This window comes from Eurosta solidaginis, chromosome 1, assembly GCF_040869045.1.
Source record: "Eurosta solidaginis isolate ZX-2024a chromosome 1, ASM4086904v1, whole genome shotgun sequence".
In the NCBI taxonomy this organism is placed as follows: domain Eukaryota; kingdom Metazoa; phylum Arthropoda; class Insecta; order Diptera; family Tephritidae; genus Eurosta; species Eurosta solidaginis.
In genome coordinates, this window is record NC_090319.1 from 70126242 (window position 1) to 70140921 (window position 14680).

Consider the following 14680-nt stretch of genomic DNA (forward strand, 5'->3'; position numbering starts at 1 on the left):
TGGTCTCGGGGTGTTGGCTAAACCGAAGCTTAGGCAGGCACGGAACCACCACACCACGGAGGTCGTCATGGTGGAACATCTACCATGCGATTATACAGCGTTTCGGAGTAAGAGAAAACAATTCAGTCGAATCCGTTTTTCTCGATAGCCTCTCAGAGCCCAAGGATATCAAGCCTTTGAAGTTGGAAGCCTGATGTGACGTTATTTGGAGATTCGTCACATCAGGCATCCAGTCAAACCCGAAAACTATCATAAGGCGGTCTTGATCACAGTTTTGAAAAATTCTCAATTATTCGAAATGTTATGGATAAAAAAGTCATAAAATAATTCGGAGATAGTTCGAAAAGAAAATAATTCCAAAAATACTTGCAAACAATTTCGAACAATCTCAAAATATTGCCGTAACGACCGTAAAATAAAACTTGATTTGCTCTTTATTTATCCGCAAAGCATTCCGAAGTCATCCTGCAATGTCATCATGATTGAACTTTTAAATAATCCTGAGATTTTTTTAAATGAACACTTAAATAGTTCCGTAACTATACCGAAATGCATTAAAACTATTTTGAAAATATACCTGAGTAGTTTCTCAAGTGATCTCAAAAACAATTCCGAAATTATCCAAAAATAGTTTTAATTATTCTTCAATAAAGCGCGAAAATGGTTTCGAAATGCATCAAAAGAAGTTCCGAATTCATATTTAAATTGATCCCGAAATAGTGCCATAATGACCTCAAACATAACTTCAAAACTCGCGGCAGTGGTTAAATAAATCGCTACAAAACGGGTTTTGCTTAATAGCGGGGACTCGAACCTCTGCTGGTCATAGTGTCATAGTGTATAACATAAAGCTGAATCAGTTGCGATGAATCGTGGACGCATACACGTTTCGGGCATAGAAGTGGAGAATAGAGTAGAGACAAAATGGAGAGACACATCTCAGTTGCAACTGCGTATAATGCATACTGAAATTTTATTATTTAGCATTACTAATTTCCTGCGCATCAATTTTATATGTGTGGATAAAGTTGTGCAGTTGGCAATCCATATAAAGTTTAAGTGCACATGTGTACACATGTCAAAAAACACAGCTGTTAACAATATATCGCTCAGAATACACGTTTTGGTCACAGAAGTGGAGAATAGTGTAGAGACAAAATGGAGAGACACATTGCAGTTGCAACTGAGTATAATGCATAATGAAATTTAGCATTACTAATTTCCTTCGCAACAATTTTATAAGTGTGGATAAAGTTATGCAGTTGGCAGTACATATAAAGTTTAAGTGCACATGTGCACACATGTCAAAAACACAGCTGTTAACAATATATTACTCAGAATAATGTATTATGTCCTGATTATCAAATTACTAAAATCGCCTCATTTATTTCCGTGGTTTGGCTAAGAATTTCACAACTAGGTATATAATATTCCCATTCACCCACACTCAGGCTTCCTTACATCTTTTTATTCAGTGTTGTGTATTTTTTGCCAACTTCTTTTATATCGGTTTTATTGTTTCTCTTTGTCGATGCGCTGGATAAAAATGGAAAATACCGGCCGGCATTGAACATTTTTTTTTAATTTACTTTGTCGTGTGAGAAGCGTAGTGTGAGGCAAAACAAATTAAAGTGTCTGTGCTCTTATGTTTGTATGCCTTTATGTGCGTCAAAAAGTCAATAGTTTACTTAGAAAGAGTGGGCAAAAATCAGGTTATGAGAGTTAGCTGCCGGTATGAATGAATCTCGTGGGTAGCAACCACGGTTGCCACACCATGTATTTATTTGGGACCAAAATTCACGGAAAAAAAGGAATATTTGTCAACTCTATATACAAAGACAAACTCCTGTGTGGGGTCAAGGGATCAACATTTCTAACGCACGAACTTGTATCTACTGGGCTGTTTAATGGAGGACTTCTATTATTTCTAAGTAAAATTTTAATTAAGTTTATGAGGCCAAAAGTTGAGAGGTGCTAAATAATTTTACTACCTTTTAAAAGTAATTTTATACCAGTAATTATAAGCTTTGGTTCGATAATAATAAAATAGACTTATTGGAAGATGAATTTTAACCAACCTGTTTGACGTCACAGATCACGTGCGGTCAAAATTTATGCATGGATAAGCAAATTTGGCGCCGGTTGGCGGAGGGAAGGAGCGACTGGCGCGCCTTGTTGGACGGCCATAACCGTTTATACGGTTAAGTGCCAATTAAGTAAGTAAGTAAGCAAATTAGATGTTTGCGTTTAAGTGTTGGGGAAATAAACCTGTAGCAAACCGCATTTGTGTCAAACTAGTGAAGAACAAACGCGTTAGGATACCCTACTTATTTCAATTCTATCCCATCACAGTGCTTTCAACTTACACTTTTAACATAGTGATGTCCTGCGAAACGGTAACTACTCCCCTTTGAACGCGTTCTTAACTGGGTCGGTAGAGGTTGCTCTGAAATAGTCGCTGTCTTTTATTAATCAATTTAAATCTAAATAGCTCAGACGTCAGTACTGTGGGTACAATTGTGACCTCCAACTTTTCCGCTCTGCATCCGATTACCATCAGCTTGGATGTAGTCATTAAACCAGCAGCGCGAAACTTTTCTTGACTGTCAACCATTTTCGCAGCAAAGTAATGTCCTCCTCCTCCCAATAGTTCTGCTCACAAACGAATTTCAAAAACTTTTTAGCCTACACCAAAACTGAAAGCTAGTCGGAATCTTTGACCTTTGCTAAAAACAATGAGAAGAAATAAACATGGGTTTCTGCAGGAAGTATTCATATGATGTGGCTCAGGGAGTATTCCAGAAAAAAGATTTACGAAATATAAGTATATGGACTTGAGTGCGTTGGCACAACTATTTGACACTCACCTAAGGAAGCAGGGAAAAGAATGAAAAACTCGATCGCATATTTAAGAGTTTACCTGCAATGTTTAGATCAAATTGTTACTAATATGGCCGCAGCCTCCCTAAAAAGTTCGCCTGTTTCTCTGAAGTCTATTACGGTTGACAGGAAAAATATACTAGCCCTCTGACAATTTCGTGGATGATCAGCATACATGGATGCATACAAGGACATTCCACGATAATCTTGAGCTCGCTCTTCTGGCAGTCCTGTAGCTGTTAAATATAGCAACACATGGGCGACGAGTAGCTTATAACCGGCCGAATAAGAAGCTGGAGACATATAGGAGCTTCTTTGGTTTCTTATTTCCACAATGAGAAAATAGACACATAAAATAAAGATTGAAAACCTGTGTAAGATAGCTAGTTCCGTAACATCCGACGGGTAATACAACCAGCTGCAAATAGCGACGTGAAACTTATTATCCAATGTATGGCTGTTACTCCTTTTGCTCTCAATATTTTGGCGAATAAGCAAGGAACTTGAAACTACCAAGAAAGTACGACGGAGTCAAACAAATTTGTTCCCAACAAAATTAAGCCGTTATCTGAGAGCACTATTGCCCGCGCACACCGAGCTTGTGTCCGTTAAATAATTATCACACTCGCAGAATTATCGAAAGTCCGTCAGGGCTCGTTTTACCACAAAACAAACGAACAAAGAAATAAACTTTTAATTATAATATATCTGCATCATAGATGATTCCACTCATGGACTGAGGCTGATTTCCCAAAGAAATATTTCGATTTTCTTCTAACATTAACGAACGTGAAAAAATAAGCTGTTTTGCTGTTACATGTTACCTCAATTTATGTAAAAGCACACTTGAATTGGAAAGCCAAGAAGGATAGTAGCAAAGCAACTCTGTGAAGCAGTTGTTCTTTGAATGAACGTCTTTCCTTACATTTTTCTACTTCAGGTTTTGAGGTTGCTGAGACATGAACAGAGTTTATGATATAAATTGTAGCGATACATAACTACTTGCTTCTTTTCTGCTTTTATAATTTTAGTGATAGGGGAATGTGTGCAATAACCCTCCAGTTAAACCAACTACCAATATCAAGCTCAACTACTCCATCAATTTAAATCTTACCATTCTATATACTATAGTTGTGTTATCGTTTTATTATCTGTTGTTACTGCTATATCCTTAGCTTGTTATTGGTTGCTTATCGGCTTGTAATGATGGGTTAGAGATGTGTTATCGATTTTGTGTTGAAGTTTGGTTGGTAACTTTTTCATAACAAACAGAAAAATCGTCTATAAAAAATCGATAACACGACGATAAAAAGTTGGAAAACTTCAATAACAAACTTTTAATTTACCAATAGCTTTCGATAACAAATCGCAAAATTTATGGTAGGCAATAGATAGCTTTTTCGATAGTAAATCGATAACTTTTCAATGATGACCTGATAGGACGCCGATAAAAAATCTTTTACTCATCGATAACCCTTGTTATGTATAGCAAATTAATAACACTTCAATAACAAGTCGCTAACTCGTTTATACCTCGTCGATAGCACACCAATAAGAATAAGGAAAACGTGCCCATAACCCGTCGATAAAAAAGTGTTACCTCATCGATAACAATTGTAATATTTTCTTCCTATTCCGTGCTGTTCTTTTGTCCTTTAATTTGTTTTCCTTTCCTTTTCTTTTCTTTCCATTCCTTTCCTTTCCTTACTCTTTTGCACTTTCCTTTCGTTTCCTTTCCTTTGCTTATTTCCTTTATCATACTCAGTTGAGCAGAGCTCACAGAGTATATTAACTTTGATTGGATAACGGTTGGTTGTACAGGTATAAAGGAATCGAGATAGATATAGACTTCCATATATCAAAATCATCAGTATCGAAAAAAAATGTGTTTGAGCCATGTCCGTCCGTCCGTCTGTCCGCCTGTCCGTTAACAAGATAACTTGAGGTATCTTGATGGAATTTGGGTATGTAGGTTCCTGGGCACTCATCTCAGATCGCTATTTAAAATGAACGATATCGGACCATAATCACGCCCACTTCTTCGATATCGAAAATTTCGAAAAACCGAAAAAGTGCGACAATTCATTACCAAAGACGGATAAAGCGATGAAACTTGGTAGGTGGGTTGGATTTATGACGCAGAATAGAAAATTAGTAAAATTTTGGACAATGGGCGTTGCAACGCCCACTTTTAAAAGAAGGTAATTTCAAAGTTTTGCAAGCTGTAATTTGGCAGTCGTTGAAGATATGATGAAATTTGGCATGAGCGTTACTTCTATTACTATATGTGTAACAAATAAAAATTAGCGAAATCGGAGTACGAACACGCTTTACTTTCTCTTCCTTTCCTTTCCTTTCCTTTCCTTTCCTTTCCTTTCCTTTCCTTTTCTTTCCTTTCCTTTCCTTTCCTTTTCTTTCCTTTTCTTTCCTTTCCTTTCATTACCTTTCCTTTCCTTTTCTTTCCCTTTCTTACCTTTCCTTTCCTTTCTTAACTTTTTCTTTCCTTTCTTTTTCCTTTCGTTTTGTTTTCTTTTGTTTCGTTTCCTTTCCTTTCGCTTTCATTCCTTCACTTTGGCTTCCAGCCAACTCAACTTCTGTTGTTCTCGAACTAGTTCGTAACTAGTTGTAGTTGCAAACTACTTAGAATTTTCGCTGAGTAGTTTGCAATTTTACTGCTAGGAAATTGACAAATACGAGAAAATTTAAAACGTGCGCGAGATTTTTTTCTTGTTTTACTTGGCGTTTTTCCTATTTCGCTTCTCATTCAATTTTGCTTCTATCGTCTGCCGGCTGTCTGTGTTGACTTCCACCATTCAGCCTTTTTGCTAAATTGTGTTTCAAATTAGAAATTGCATAATTTATCAATAATATATGTGCATTGATTAAAATGCATACTTGTGAGTCAAAATATACGCTATGTATTTATGTGAGTACGCTTGAACGTCGTTATATAAGTACAATTTTATATAACATGAATGGCAACATGTTTATATGTGTGTGTTTGCGTATTGGTATGAGTGCATATGCCTTGAATGACTGATTTTCACGAATTGTGTTCCCATTACGGTGACGGAATGTCTGAGATGTTGCCAATTGTTGCCTTTGATGGCTAAAAATGTTAAGCCATTGACTTATGGTGGCCAGTTGATTGATTTGGCCTTGAATTGATTGCAGAAATTGAACCACTTCACTGACTGCTGGAAATATTTTATTGGGTTAACAAAAAGCGAAAGTTATTGCTTCACGTAATTGGTTCACGTTTTTGGAATTCTTACAGAGGACTTTTAAAGATAAATAATGTACGCAATTAACTTTTAATTTTGTTTTTGGAAATGAAACCAAGGTGGGCCAAAATTGTATATACACACACATGTATATAAGTGACATGCATAAGCATTTGTATGCACGATATGTGATCTTCCTTGTAACCTTTCAATCACAAATATTGATGGAATTGCGGTCTTTTAAGTACCAACCATATGTTAGAGGATCTCCCAAAGAAAATCAAAACCAAATAAAGCTTCCGAAAAACCGTCTCACTGATGTGCGGTTCGTGCAATCGAATACTGAAAAAGATAATTCAAGCGGCAGATCTAAGATGCGAAGGTACAATCTGTTATAAGAGCGTACAACTGCGGACGTTTGCTATAATGATGAGCTCTATGAGATTTGCTTAGATATGAAAATAGTGCAATGAACAAAAGCCAAAAGAGCTCGTTGGCTAGTATGTATGTGATAGGACGAAGACTTTCCGGCCAAGAAAGTATTCATATCGACACCCGTATTTATAAGCCGAGGAAAGGAGAGATCTCCACTCAACTTCCTCTCCCTTTACCTCATATTCAAAAATTTCCTAATTGCTTCAGCTTTTCCCTTTACTTGGCTCAATCAACTCTTGCCTGTCTTTCTTCCTCTTCTTTGTTGCTCGCTCTACCTCTGTACTTTTTTATCATTTACAAAATTTAAAAGTCAGGTAGAGAGGCCAGGAATGCCCTTTCATCAATGCTGTAGGAGTTGTAATGATGACGAAAAAATAAACGGTGGACCACCTCATCTGCAATTGCCCGACATTAGACGGCTTCTGAAAGCATTGCGTTGGAGTTCTGTTTTTGAATACGCTGCACTACGTCGCTCACTTTGACTTCAAGAACTTGGCGGTCTTCAACAGCTCCACAAAATGGTTCTAGGAGGAGGCGTAGTAGTGTTTTTATGATATCACAGCCACTTCAAACTAACCTCTCCAAAGAAGGCAAATAGCGACCAATGTAATAAGTACTTGTGGAGTTTGATGTGTAAACACACAGGTACGTGCGTCTCGAAAACTAGAATATTAAATTTACTAGATATCTCAGAGGGTTTGAAGTTAGACCACAACATTGGCAGTTTTACAAGAAAGAAATAAGTTCGGCCTTTTCAGAATAGTTTCGTCGGCTAGTTATTGTTTTATTATCGGATTTTATGTCGATAGCGAATTATTATCGCTGAGTCGTCGGCTTCTTACTGGTTTCTTTTCAGCTTGTTATCGATTTTACATTTAAGCAACTGTTTCATAACAAGCCGATGAGGCGTCGTTAACAAATTTATAACGACTATAACAAATTGGTAATACTTCGATGGAAATAGATAAATTTTCAAGCCAAAAACAACTGGTAGCACTTCGATCAGAATTAGATAATTTCAAGTTGATAATATTTTCGATAGCAAATCGATAACTTTTTTATAATTACTCGTTAAATTATATATAAGAAAAAATAACCTTTTGATGGTAATTCGATATCCTTTGCCGATAACAAATAATTGTCATGCCGAAAACAAATTCCTAACACTCCGATAACAAATCGATAGCATTTCGAAAACAAATCGATAGCTTATTTTCGATAACTTTTCGATTATAAACCTATTATCTTTGTTATCGATAAAAAATGGATTCCAGGGTTGATAAGCGCAATACAAAGGCTTATAGCTTCAGAGCTTCCGCAACCCAATTGTCAACTTCACATTTGCGAGGAGAAAGTTTAATGTGGTCATATTAATCGTGCCGGAGATGGTCGGGCTGGGACCTCAATGTGGTGCTTGTTATCGGAACGTACTGGATCTGTATCCGGCAAAGGAGCGTGAACATCGATAACATTCGAGGATTGCCTGTATCGTGAATACAAGAAACAACAACATCGATGAGAAATTTATAACACCCTGATAACTCATCTATGCCTCGTCTATAACACATCCATAAAAAAACTTGCCCTTCATTTCCTGATCTTTCCTCTTCCTTTCCTGTTCTTTCCTATCGCGCCTTGTATTCATTATTATTAGCAGATCAGTTCATTCTAACCTAGCGTCTTGAACTATGGGCAAAGCTAACCGGCCTTTGGCGGGGTAACTTAACGAAACGTCACTTTTTCCCATAGTATTAGTGATAACGGCCGTAGCTAATAAGCGATTTTGTATCAGTTTACATTAGGGTGGCCGGCCCTTAATTTTCCTTTGGGATTAGCCTGCTGGCCTAAACACCTACGATAACAAAGGTTAGAGTTGAGCTATCGGTTTTTATCAATGAGTAACCGATTTATCAAAAAGTTATTGATATGTTTTAAAAAAGTTAACGATTTGTAATCTATGTGTTATCGAAAAGTTATTGATTATTTTCGAAAAAATATCGATATGTTGCCAAAAAAATATCGGTTTGTTTGTCGGAAAGTTATCGTTAATTTTTCGCAAAATTATCAAAGATTATCGAAAAGTTATCGTTCTTTCATCTTATCAAAAAATTCTCGAATTGCTATCGAAAAAATTATCGTCTCGATTATCGATGACACTTCTGTAACCCATGGACAAGAACCGATGAGAAGCCGATGACTCGGCGTTAATAAGCCGATAACAAACCAGCAGCTCAGCGATAGTTTCCTTTCGATAATAAGCCGATAATAAAACAATAAAATGTCGGTATTGATTGTTAGTGATAAGAAACCGACGGAGCCCTTCTCAAAAAGCTCAAAAATATTTGTTTCTTTTAAATTACCTCTGTTGTGGTTCAGCAACAACGCCCAGGCTGTCATAGTTAACCTAAAAATATTAGTTTTTTAGACGTTCACCTGTATGTTTACACATGCCTTTGTATTAAATTTTAATGTCATAACACCATAGAGTATGCCTTTCTTTCTGATTTTAACAGCTGACAGCAGAGCAAAGGGGCAAACAAGTTTTCAAATTTTGTTGTTCCAAAACTATGTTGGTAAAGTTAAAGGTATAGGTAAAGGTAAAGGTAAAGGTAAATGTAAAGGTAAAGGTAAAGGTAAAGGTAAAGGTAAAGGTAAAGGTAAAGGTAAAGGTAAAGGTAAAGGTAAAGGTAAAGGTAAAGGTAAAGGTAATGGTAATGGTAAAGGTAAAGGCAAAAGTAAAGGTAAAGGTAAAGTTAAAGGTAAAGGTAAAGGTAAAGGTAAAGATAAAGGTAAAGGTAAATGTAAAGGTAAAGGTAATGGAAATGGTAAGGGTAAAGGTAAAGGCAAAAGTAAAGGTAAAGGTATAGGTAAAGGTAAAGGTAAAGGTAAAGGTAAAGGTATAGGTGAAGGTAAAGGTAAAGGTAAAGGTAATGATAAAGGTAAAGGTAGAGATAAAGGCAAAGGTAAAGGTAAAGGTAAAGGTAAAGGTAAAGGTAAAGGTAAAGGTAAAGGTAAAGGTAAAGGTAAAGGTAAAGGTAAAGGTAAAGGTAAAGGTAAAGGTAAAGGTAAAGGTAAAGGTAAAGATAAAGATAAAGGTATAGGTGAAGGTAAAGGTAAAGGTAAAGGTAATGATAAAGGTAAAAGTAAAGATAAAGGCAAAGGTAAAGGTAAAGGTAAAGGTAAAGGTTAAGGTAAAGGCAAAGGTAAAGGTAAAGGTAAAGGTAAAGGTAATCGTAAAGGTAAAGGTAAAGGTAAAGGTAGAGTTAAATTTAAAGGTAAAGGTAAAGGTAAAAGTAAAACTAAGGAAAGATAAAGGTAAAGGTAATGGTACAAGTAAGCGGACACAAAATACTGACCCAGATATGAAACTATCTTGAAAAATTGCTTAAATTTTACCTTTCGGTATTTGTTTCTATCGACTATTCTAAAAAATTTGTTACGAATAGATCTTGATCGGATCCTGAAATTCAGGATTATGAAGTGCATCCAATAAAAATAGTGTTATTACTAAAGAATTTATTCTAAAATTATTTTTTTTTATTTTATCGAAATCTTGAACCCTTTTAATTTTGTTTTTATTTAAAGAGCCGAAAACTTTGTTTAGAATAAATTTTTGGTTATGTGACTTCCCTAGCTCGTTTGGTTTTTTTTTTGTACATTTTGTTTTACTTTTCATTTCATTTACTTTGTTTTGTTGTCATCATTGCTTCCTGGTAATAAATTGTTAACTTTTGGTTTTTCGTAGTTATGCGTATGTCTCCAATTTATTAGTTCGCCTTACCTGTAAAATTTACTCTTTCACGTTTTATACCATTCATATTTCTATGCACCTTTTCATAGTTAATGAAGTTGCTAAAAGTTCTGTGATACTTCTAATAGTTCAGGTCTCATGCGCTTGATGCTTATAGTCTTTAAAGTGTCATACAAGAAAATTTTGGAGAAGTAAATGTTGCGGAAAGAAGTTGATATAGCACATGTGCCCTTGTTGCTGTTGTTACTTAAATAATAAAAGGAATTTGACAGTATGGGCTAAAACTTGCAAGAAAGTAGTAACTCTAATAAAATTATTTATGTGTAGCAGCAAGAAAAAATTAATATGTCAATATTTAATATTATGAGAGTATTTAGAAAATTAGTAGTGACAGCACAGTGAAATTAGAAAATGATCAACTGTGTCACCAGATTATTGCTAGAATAGTCACACTAAAGTAATTGGGAGGCAATTTTCTATCCAGCGCAAATATCTTCTAAATAACTTCCCCCGATTTGTTGATTTTGTATTATACGTAAGTCAGAGCTGTGTTCCTTAACAATTGTTCCTGTCAATCTAAGAATATCAATGAAAACTGTTTAAACTACAGATATTCGACAGCGTTAGAATAACAGTGAATACTGTTGATATCACAGAGACTTCTTTGGCACCATCGTCTTAAGAATAGAGAAGTGACAATTGTTCGCTGTTGAAATGGCCAATGGAATCAATTTTATATGATTTAATCGGGGATTGCCCGTATTGCTTTTTTAAATGTATGAAAATATTTATTTGAAGAAAATTTAAACAACGTGACATCAGGACGGACAAGGCATCAGTTTTGTTTAACAGAAAAATCAGTTAGATCGGTTAAGAATATGTAACTTTTACAGAATATTGTGAACTTGGGACCAACTTTTTTTGTTGAAATGCCGAAACAAATTTTATCTGTTAAAAAAAAAAATAATATTAAACCGGTTGAATTAACCATACTGTAATTTTTGCCGAAAATTTTAACTTGATATCAACTCTTCTTCTGTTAAAATGCCTAAAAAGCTTGTTCTCCTTAAAAAAAAAAAAAAAATCGGTTGATTAACATATTGTGATCAATTTTATCGTTGATTTTACGAGCGTCAATTCTTTCAATGTAAGCAGTAAGTAGAACTGTAGATGTCGTAGGCTACGTTAGGTTAATTTGTGTTCCCTACAGCGAAACCGCGTAGCCCATTTAAGCCAGCTGGCCCACAAAAATACCATAGAAATAGCCTTCAGAGCCAAGCTCCGCTAAACGGCCATGAAGTGTTTATTTAGATATTTCATACGTTAGCTGGTTAGGTCTTATCATCTTTAGGAACAATTTTCAACACCATCTATCCACTCCTCATATCGGCAACTTCGACAGGCGTCATTCATTGGAAGGCGTATGAGTTAGCCGGGTATTCCCATCAGACAATGTACCATTAATATGCCAATCAATAAGCCTAAGAAGAGGCGATTGAGATTAATAAGGAGCCTGGTTCGGTTCTCATCTATGCGTGGTTAAGTTTATCGAGATACATCATAAGTGGGTTATAGTCCTACTTGATATTGGGTTTCACGGTAAATACAAATAAGGAAGTGTTTGCATGTGGCAAGAAGAGAAGCAGTGGGCCTTAACGCAATAACTCGGTCTGTTCAGTAAATTTCCTCGCCAATTCACGAGCAAAACAGTTCGCTAGTATACCACTGTGTCCGGCGAGTCGCGGCTCAGTCGCAGCCATTGTGGTGCGCGATAACGTAGTTCGTTTAGCATTTGTCTGAAATCTATTGCTGATTTGGTAGCTGTAAATCAAACTGAAAGTGAGATTCTTAGATAGTAGCCATAGGACAGCCTTCCTTATGACTATTAGTTCTGCCCGGATCAGCAGAATAATACTTAAAAAAACGAATTGGCGGTCGCCGTGGTATGTTGGTGGCGTGCTCCGTCTACCACATCAAAGATCCTGGGTTCACGCCCGGGCAACGCAACATAAAAATATTAGAAACAAGTTTTTTTAATTAGAAGAAATTTTTTTTAAACGGGGTTGCCCTTCCGCAGTAATTTGCTTCTCAGTGAAAACTCATCTGGAAGTTAATGCGCCTTGCATTTTACATTAAGTGTGGAGCCACCCGTGAAGGCTGTTGTGAACTCTAGATAGGGAGTGAAAACAACATACAATTTGTGTCAGTCTGGGACTCCGATAAAAAAATTCGTTGTATAGGGGATGGGCTGGTTAAGTTATAATCTAGTTAGCGAAAGTTTTTTCGGGAAGGTTGCCGAAAAAGTAGTACGGCCAAATCCGTTTTAGCTCTAGGGTAGGATTACGTTAAGTCTAACCAAATTTCAACTGGCCTGAAGCTTACCATACTGATCTTTTGTGAGATGATTGAGCATGTAGCCCTTGTGGATGTGGAGCGTAGCGCCCCTAATATAAGCATTGCGGCTAATCACTACACTCAAGTCATTCTGCTAACCGTGTTGTTTCCTGAAGTTTGGGCCACAAAGCTCTGTGAAAGTGGTACCTACATATGCGAGTAATTAAAAAAACAATATCTCATTCGTTTGTCCACCGTTTGTACATGTTTATCCAGGGAGTTTAAATCGTTTTCCACCTGATCCTTCCAACGGAGTGGGGGCCACCCTCTACCTCTGCTTCCATAGGCGGGTTTCGATAGAAACACTTTCTTGGCCGGAGCATCATCTTTCATTCGCATAACATGGCCTAGCCAGCGCAGCCACTGCATTTAATTCGCTGGACTATGTTGATGTCTACGTATAGCTCGTACAGCTCATCATTAAATCTTCTTCGGTACTCGTCATCGCCAACGCGTAGAGGTCCATAAATCTTACGAAGAACTTTTCTCTCGAACACTCCCAAAGCCGCTTCATCTGCTGTTGTCATGGTCCATGCTTCTGCCCCATATAGCAGGACGGGTACGATAAGTGACTTGTAGATTATGATTTTCGTTCGCCGAGAGAGGACTTTACTTTTCAATTGCCTTGGACTAGGTAGGCATTAGCATTTATTGGCAAGATTGATTCTTCGCTGGATTTCAGTGCTGATGTTGTTGCTAATGTTGATGCTGGTTCCCAAATAAATGAAGTCTTTCGAAATTATGGGTGCCAACAGTAGCGTGGTTGCCAAGGCGCGTATGCGCTGACTCTTTGCTCGATGACAGCAAGTACTTCATTTTGTTCTCATTCACAATCAAACCCATCTCTACCGCTTCTTTTTCCAGTTTGGAGTAAGCAGAACTAATTTTCGTTTAAAAGAAGCAAAAAGAAAAAAAAAAAAATGATATACTCAGCTGAGCAGAGCTCACAGAGTACATAACGGCATAAACTCGAGATAGATATAGACTTCTATATATCAAAATGATCTGGGCGAAAAAACAAATTCTTTTAGCCATGTCCGCCCTTCCGTCCGTCTGTCCGTAAACACGACAACTTCAGTAAATTTTGAGGTATATTAATGAAATTTGTTATGTAAGTTCCTGGGCACTCATCTCAGATCGCTGTTGAAAATGAACGAAATCGGACTATAACCGCACCCACTTTTTGGACATCGCAAATTTCGAAAAACCGAAAAAGTGCGACAATTCATTACCAAAGACGAAAAAAGTAATGAAACTTGGCAGGTGGGTTGAACTTATGAAGCAGAAGAAAAACTTAGTAAAATTTTGGACAATGGGCGTGGCACCGCCCACTTTTAATAGAAGGTAATTTAAAAGTTTTGCAAGCTGTAATTTGGCAACTGAGTATGTAATGTTCTTTTACACCTGAACTTAGCCTTCCTTATTTTTTTTGGTTATAACTTTTTAACAAAAGGTGGACAAATGAAAATTTTTCATTTACAAACATGGACAATTGATGGGCAAATGACATTTGTTGTTTTTAATTACTCGCAAATGGAGGTACCAACTTCACACACGATTTTTCTTATACTCAGAGCTCACAGAGTATATTAACTTTGATTGGATAACGGTTGGTTGTACAGGTATAAAGCAATCGAGATAGATATAGACTTCCATATATCAAAATCATCAGGATCGAAAAAAAATTTGATTGAGCGATGTATGTCCGTCCGTCCGTTAACACGATAACTTCAGTTAACTTTGAGGTATCTTAATGAAATTTGTTATGTAAGTTCCTGGGCACTCATCTCAGATCGCTATTTAAAATGAACGATATCGGACTACAACCTCGCCCACTTTTTCGATATTGAAAATTTCGGAAAACCGAAAAAGTGCGATAATTCATTCCCAAAGACGGATAAAGCGATGGAACTTGGTAGGTGGGTTCACCTTATGACGCAAAATAGAAAATTAATAAATTTTGGACAATGGGCGTGGCACCGCCCTATTTCAAAAG

At 36.6% G+C, this 14680-nt stretch overlaps 1 protein-coding gene across 9 annotated transcripts in view; it reads left to right on the plus strand.

Annotated features, from left to right (window-relative positions):
- Positions 1-14680, plus strand: part of LpR1 (Lipophorin receptor 1) — a 1438611-nt gene that overhangs the window by 46311 nt on the left and 1377620 nt on the right. The window lies entirely within an intron of this gene.